This window comes from Syzygium oleosum, unplaced genomic scaffold (assembly GCF_021117445.2).
Source record: "Syzygium oleosum isolate NSW1041296 unplaced genomic scaffold, Sole_v2.1 Sole_v2.26, whole genome shotgun sequence".
Taxonomy (NCBI): Eukaryota; Viridiplantae; Streptophyta; class Magnoliopsida; order Myrtales; family Myrtaceae; genus Syzygium; species Syzygium oleosum.
Window position 1 is genome coordinate 1555932 of NW_026607510.1, and position 6319 is coordinate 1562250.

Below are 6319 nucleotides of genomic sequence, written 5' to 3' on the forward strand. Positions count from 1 at the left end.
GGATTCCGTCCTGAGGCGTGTACGTTTACGCGGGACGATGCCGTCCCTGACGAGGTGACGATGCTCGGCCCGACGGGGTGACGATGCCTGACGAGGTCAGAAGAACGTTGGCTTGATGCGTTTTACGCGGGCGCGGTAGTGGTGGAAAGGCTGAGAATGAGCAAGAATTGGCGGGACGAGTGAAATTAAGAAAGTGGCGTGTGGTGTGAGTTGGTGTGCGAGTGTGTTTGTATCGCGTGGTGTGATGCTCGATTATGGGGTAAAAACTGCTAGGCATGGTATGGGACGTGCCCAAGTGGGTTTTGCTCTATAATCGGGGCACGCGCGCGGCGGTGATGTATTTCTGTGGCATACTGGCTGTGTGGTTGACTAACGTGCAGGGACGTGCGTGAGAAATTCCAGGTAGGGTCGCATGTGATTGTTAGTTTGGCTGATCATTGTGTGTTATGTGTGTTTTCGTCTGGCGGTACGTGAGTGCCTACGTGGGGTTTGGGGTTGTACAGTTATTGAGATTCGTCTCACGGTTGTATAACCGCCACTTTCAGACCCCCAGCCTTAGACCCGGGAAGTTTGCCTCCTCTTTTTGGAAGTTCGAGGAACCGCCTTTGGTGCCTGGTGGAATTGCAGGTGAGTGTCCGGACGCTCAAACCCGAAGAATCAGAAGCAGAGCGGAAGGGCGACCAGTAGGCTTTCACTAGGATATTTTAGGGGTTGTGTAAATCGGGTTGACCCATAGGGAAGTTAAGTTAACCAGACCTTGATTTTTTGCTAAAACGGTGGCGGAGTATGTTCGTCTGTATTTATGTCTGTAATATGATGTTTGTATGTTTGGTGCTGTATGAAGATGTTGTTGTTTGATTGTTGTGGTGTTCTACCCCGTTGTCGTCATCTTTTTATCCGGGGTTTTTATATCCGCTTCCGCATGTGGCTCTGATGTTTGGATTGGGTCGGCGACGTTCCTGGGACGTCGCATTATTTCGACCGGAGCAGGAGATGTCGCGAGCTCGTAGGGGTTCGGGGCGTGACAGTCTAAAATTAGTATAGTTAGTCCACAAGCTTTGGATATTGGTGAAACCTCCATCCTACTTTTGACAACAGTTCTATTGGACTTAGGTATCTGGTGAAGTAGCAATCTCACATGCTACCGCATAAGGGAAAGGGTACAGAGGGACTTTTATCACCAATATCAAAAGCATGGGGACTGCTTTCACTGTTTTCAAAGTGGAGGGGGTTCGCTAGCTAAAAACCTCAAAGGGGAATATCGACAATTTACCCATGCTAAAAATCTCTCACAAGTATACCAGCAATCTGGTATGGATGTTAATGTTCCAATTCCATGAGATGTATACGCAATGCTATTATATTTGCTGGGTGGGGGATTCCAAAAGGCAATGCGTTTGAGCCTCCTCACTCAGACAATGCGGAGGGAATTCATTGCAGGCGCGACCACAGGATCTTCCATTCCGTAACCTACAACATAAGGATCACCAAGATCCTTATAGTCCCTGAGTGAATGTACTTGTTTGGTAACCCTGAGTAAATCATTGGCTATGAGGAGAACGGTTTCGGCAGCTTCTGAGGATAAATTTCCTTAAATATACTGTATTTCAAAATGGGTGCAATATTGGCAAGATTATATTCCTCAGACATTCATTGTCCTCCAGGAGTATCCGCCAAGGAAAGAAATGGTACGCTTGCTTAAAATAGCTTGAAGCTGAAAGGTTGTCTCAAAAATTCAAAAGAGCTCCTCTGAATTAAATTTGTTCCAAGCTTCCTGTAATAACAAGGACAATTCATAATCAACGCTGACATTGGAATGTCGTATTACTAAAACCACGAAACAAGAACCAAATGGCACCCATAAAAGTAGTAAAAACCTCTTTCCCCGCTTTGACCCAAAAAAAAAAACTTCTTTCCCACATAATCACATGGAGCAAACATTACCAAAAGTAGAGAGCGCTGAGGGAGAATCTTCAGAAGGGTCATTTACCCTCCTCCAAAAGAATTGTTAATGATGTATTATGTTTACGGAAAACCAACAAAGAATAAGGGACTTCCAGAAGCGCAAAGAATGATAAAGAGGCACCACTGCAAGATCAGGGAACCAGAATTGCAGACCTGGCAGGGTATTCACATGCCAAAAGATGAAGAAACTTCCTACCAATTTTTTATTTTTTGGAGAAAATTCCCACTGTTATTCCTCATTTGGTAAGTACCCAAAAGGAAAGGAAAAAAAAAAATGGAGTCTTTGAAGAGGATGGATCTTCTTTTAATGATCTTTAAAATGATTTAGAACATTAAATAAAGCATCCAAAATGTAACCTTGTAATAACTTCTCAATCATGCAAATGAGCATTTTCTTTATATGAGCTCTTTTCCAAATGTCTTAATGTTTTCCGTCGACAAAATTTTCATAACTAATGAGAAAACAAGCAGATCAGTTTGTGTAGCTGGTATTTCCTAAAAAAATGGCAAAGCAAAAGTTGCCAAATCCAATGACGTACATTACAAAAAAAAAAAATTAACTGATTTCCACATGCATAATAGAATCAGATGCAAATGGAGGACCTACCCTCCATTCAAACCTGATAATATGGGACTAACCCTACTCTCCAACCATAGAATACAAAGAAAAGCATAACATCAAGATTAAGACACACAATCTACTGCATCATGGCTGCGGCTTATGGCATGCCAATGAATGGGTGTAAGACTAGAGTCATTTTGTATTTTTCCGATGTTAGCAATGCTATTTTTGTGAAACTGTCCTAATGCTTTTCAGTCCACCAAAAAAATAAGATGATAATTTCAAAGCTCTTGGGTTTTAAATACCTTAAGGAGGTCAATAACCTTCTCAGCAATATATTTCTGCTGAAGATTGGCACCTTTTTGCTGCACCTTGTCAGGATGAATACACAAAGTTGCCTTCCTATAGACCTTTTTTAACTGAAGCAGCAGCAATCAAATCCGTCATAGAAACAGGTTCCCAACCACATTCAGGCCAGAGCACCTAATAAGAATATGATTAACAGAAATTGCTTAGCCTTATCACCAGAAAGGTATTCTTCAAACAATTGAAAAAGAGAAATAAATGGTAGAGGATACAATCATAAAAAGTTGATATGAGATTTGAGCAAAATGTCTAATAAATAACTTTGGGTGATATATGCCGATAAACACAGGGTAGCTTAAAAACAAGCAGGTAGCTTAAAAATACGCAAAACAGTCCTATGCAGGAGTACATCCAGATCAAGTCAGCAAAAGCTCAACAATGCTATCAGTTTAACATGGCTCACAAGCAGTATTTCTTCGGAGCATCTTCCTTAAACCTCAATGTGTCCAGTACAATTTTTTAAAGCAAAAAACATCTGAACTCATGCACACGAAGCAAGAAAGTAGCTACTTTCTCTATCAAGTAGACCAATGAGGAATTTCTGTAAGTGCACGATCCCTCTTATCACTGCCAGCAGATTTAAATCTTCTGGGTTTGCTGTGTTTATTGTAGGCACTTGACACAAAGTTTGCACCTACATCTTTTTCATGCAAAACTGTTTCCTATGTACTGCTTTCCAATGAAAAGCATTTGATTACTGTGAGAGAGTGCCACAACTGCCATTCAAGAAGAACACTCAGACATCTCCCTATTGTGTTTATAGTAACAATGACAAGGTAAGTCCTACAATCTGTTATGATAATGCACTTGTGTCCTAAAACTTTCACTTAGTGCATCTAAATCCTAAAACTACTTAGATGCACTTGGGTCCTAGAAACGCCATGTGGCCCTCTTTTTGTGGCCTTTAAGGAAAAAAAAGAAGCCACGTAGATCTTCCATCCACTAAAGCCAAACAGAGTTAACAGAAGGATTAAAATGAACGACTGTGACAAGTTTGATGATTTAAATCCAACAAGTGAGTTTTAGGACTCAAGTGCATTATTGTGTCATCTATTAAAATCCTGCTATAATTATCCAATAATCCCATGTTATACATACTGACTTCAAGGATCTCAAGAACTCGTCATGAGTGAAATGCTAAAGAAGAATGGCCATCCCATATTCAGCCAAATTTACCACCGCAAATTTCAATATTGAACCACATAAAATCCACCTCTTTTTTTGGAGCTTTGAAAACGGGGAACATCAGTTTTTGGCTCTGGTGAGGAAAAATATTTAATGCTCCATTACTTGTATACCAAAAGATCGCGTCTGAATAAACCATGCATTCTTTTAACAAATCTATTCTATAATGAAACCAAGACAGGAGATAGTAACAGCTTCAATGCAGATGGGTGCCTATTCTCTCCCCTGTGTATTTGTCTTACTCTTGTTGTTGCATCCCGTCCAATACGGATATCAGTTAATCCGAAAACATAAAGGTTAAAAGTACTCAGGCCACGTCCAAAGCATCATTTTACCTAATTGCATGCGTATTAATACAACAGCTACACTGATAGAAGTCCGCATGGGACTTCTTGATGTCCCAAAGGATGAGTAACAGAAGATTGCATAACACTTGTTGTTGCACCCATCCAATGCCAGTATCATTAAATAAAGAAAACAAAGCCTAAAGTACTCAGGCCACGTCCAAAGCATCATTTACCTAAAAAGCATGCGTTCGCTACACTAATTTAAGTCCTCATGGGACTTCTTGACGTCCCAGAGCATGAGTACCAGAAGATGCAGCCTGTATTTTTGCAAGCAATGCACAACAGGGAAAAGAACATGGAGGAACACATCTAACTTACATATTGCAAAGATTTAGCGAAAAAAAAACTTACATATTGCAAAGTGGATAGCAGAGCACGCAAGTTCCCCTCTTTTCCAGCAGCCCGGCGCTTTATCTCAATATCCAGTGTTTCAGCAATCCTCTGAAGGAATTTGTCAGATAAGCGGTTAACGTTAACTTAAGGAAAACTTAATAGCAGGAGTGTCAGCAAATAGCCATAGAGGCATAGAGGATATAGCTTTTCACCGAGAAGATAAATGCGTAATCAGAAGCAAGAGGAATTAGTCACAAGCAAAGATATGCAACTCCAAGCATTTATGGGCACCATGAAGACAACTTTTTGGGAAGTAATGAGGCATAACTAACTAACATCATGTCACACAGAGAGAGAGAGAGAGAGAGAGAGAGAGAGAGGGGGGGAGGGGGGGGAGGGGTTCAGTCTATGCACTTAAGTCCCTGTGTTGCTTTCCGATTCTAACACCCATTATAATCCCCACTACAGCAACTACACCTCCTACTCTACTTATCACTTTCCTTAAACATCGGATAGAAATTGTAGCATAACATATCAAATGGGGTCATATTGATTCCACTTTGAGGGGCTACATTGATAACTCCACCTTTCCCATGTCACAGCCACAACATCAAATAAGTATGATAGAAAACCTACGGCATCTTGGTGAAACTATACACAGAGTGGGAAACTCAAGCCTCTTACATGTCTCTCTTCCTGTTCCTTTAGAGTCTGAAGATCACGCTGATTTTTCTCAGCAAGTGCTTTGGCCTGAATAAAACATGCAAAGAGTAAAAACATAATACACTCAACATTCGAAATGCCTTCAGCTGAAAAAGCACACACTTCAGAGTTGCAGAAAAAAAATTGCCAAAATGAAAACCTACCGCTCTTTCTTGCGTTCTCTGATTGCGTTCCAGTCTGGATCTTCTTCTTTCTTCACTTTCACCTTCAACTTCCTGGAATTCTCCGGATGGTGCAGGACCTTGTGCCCAAACGGATTAATAATATTCAGCAAGCAATAAACACAAAATGATGACCATGACATTAGGATTTGGTCTAGAGTGTGAATTACAATGTGATTGAGCGAGTCACATCAATAGCCGCGGAAATGGAGGTGGTTAAGGAGGAGGGATGTTGAAATAGTGATCCAATTTCTAGAAGTTTCTAGTATGCTCAAGATTTTTGGAGAATAGATATTTAAATGAATAATCTAGAAAGTTGTGAGAAATATCTAAGATATTTCTAGAAAAGTTTCTAGAAAAAATCTTTGATATTTCTAGAAGGTTAATGAGACATGTGTAGAAAATTCTAGAAAAATATCTATGTAACATGCTATAGATTTTTCCTTAGTGGCGGTGGAAGAGGGCTATAAATAGCCAACCCCTCTCCACTTGAAGAATACACACCTATCAGAAGAAAAAAACTAAGTCCCTTGTACAAAGCCTTCATAATACAATACTTTTTGTCTTCTTTGTTTCCTACTTGTCTTCCACTATCAAAAGTTTTGTTCTACTGTTGCTTCAAGTCCACGTACCAACACTTGTACTCACTAAATCACTCACTCACTTACAAAACAAAT

The 6319-nt window shown here is 40.4% G+C and overlaps 1 long non-coding RNA gene across 1 annotated transcript; it reads right to left on the reverse strand.

Annotated features, from left to right (window-relative positions):
* Window positions 1-1240: 1240 nt before the first annotated feature.
* LOC130134999 (uncharacterized) lies at window positions 1241-5762 on the reverse strand. Its single transcript, XR_008814487.1, has 5 exons — window positions 5625-5762; window positions 5443-5508; window positions 4777-4866; window positions 2833-3010; window positions 1241-1774 (listed from the first exon to the last, which is right to left on the reverse strand). It is a non-coding gene; the product is annotated as an uncharacterized LOC130134999 (long non-coding RNA).
* Window positions 5763-6319: the final 557 nt, after the last annotated feature.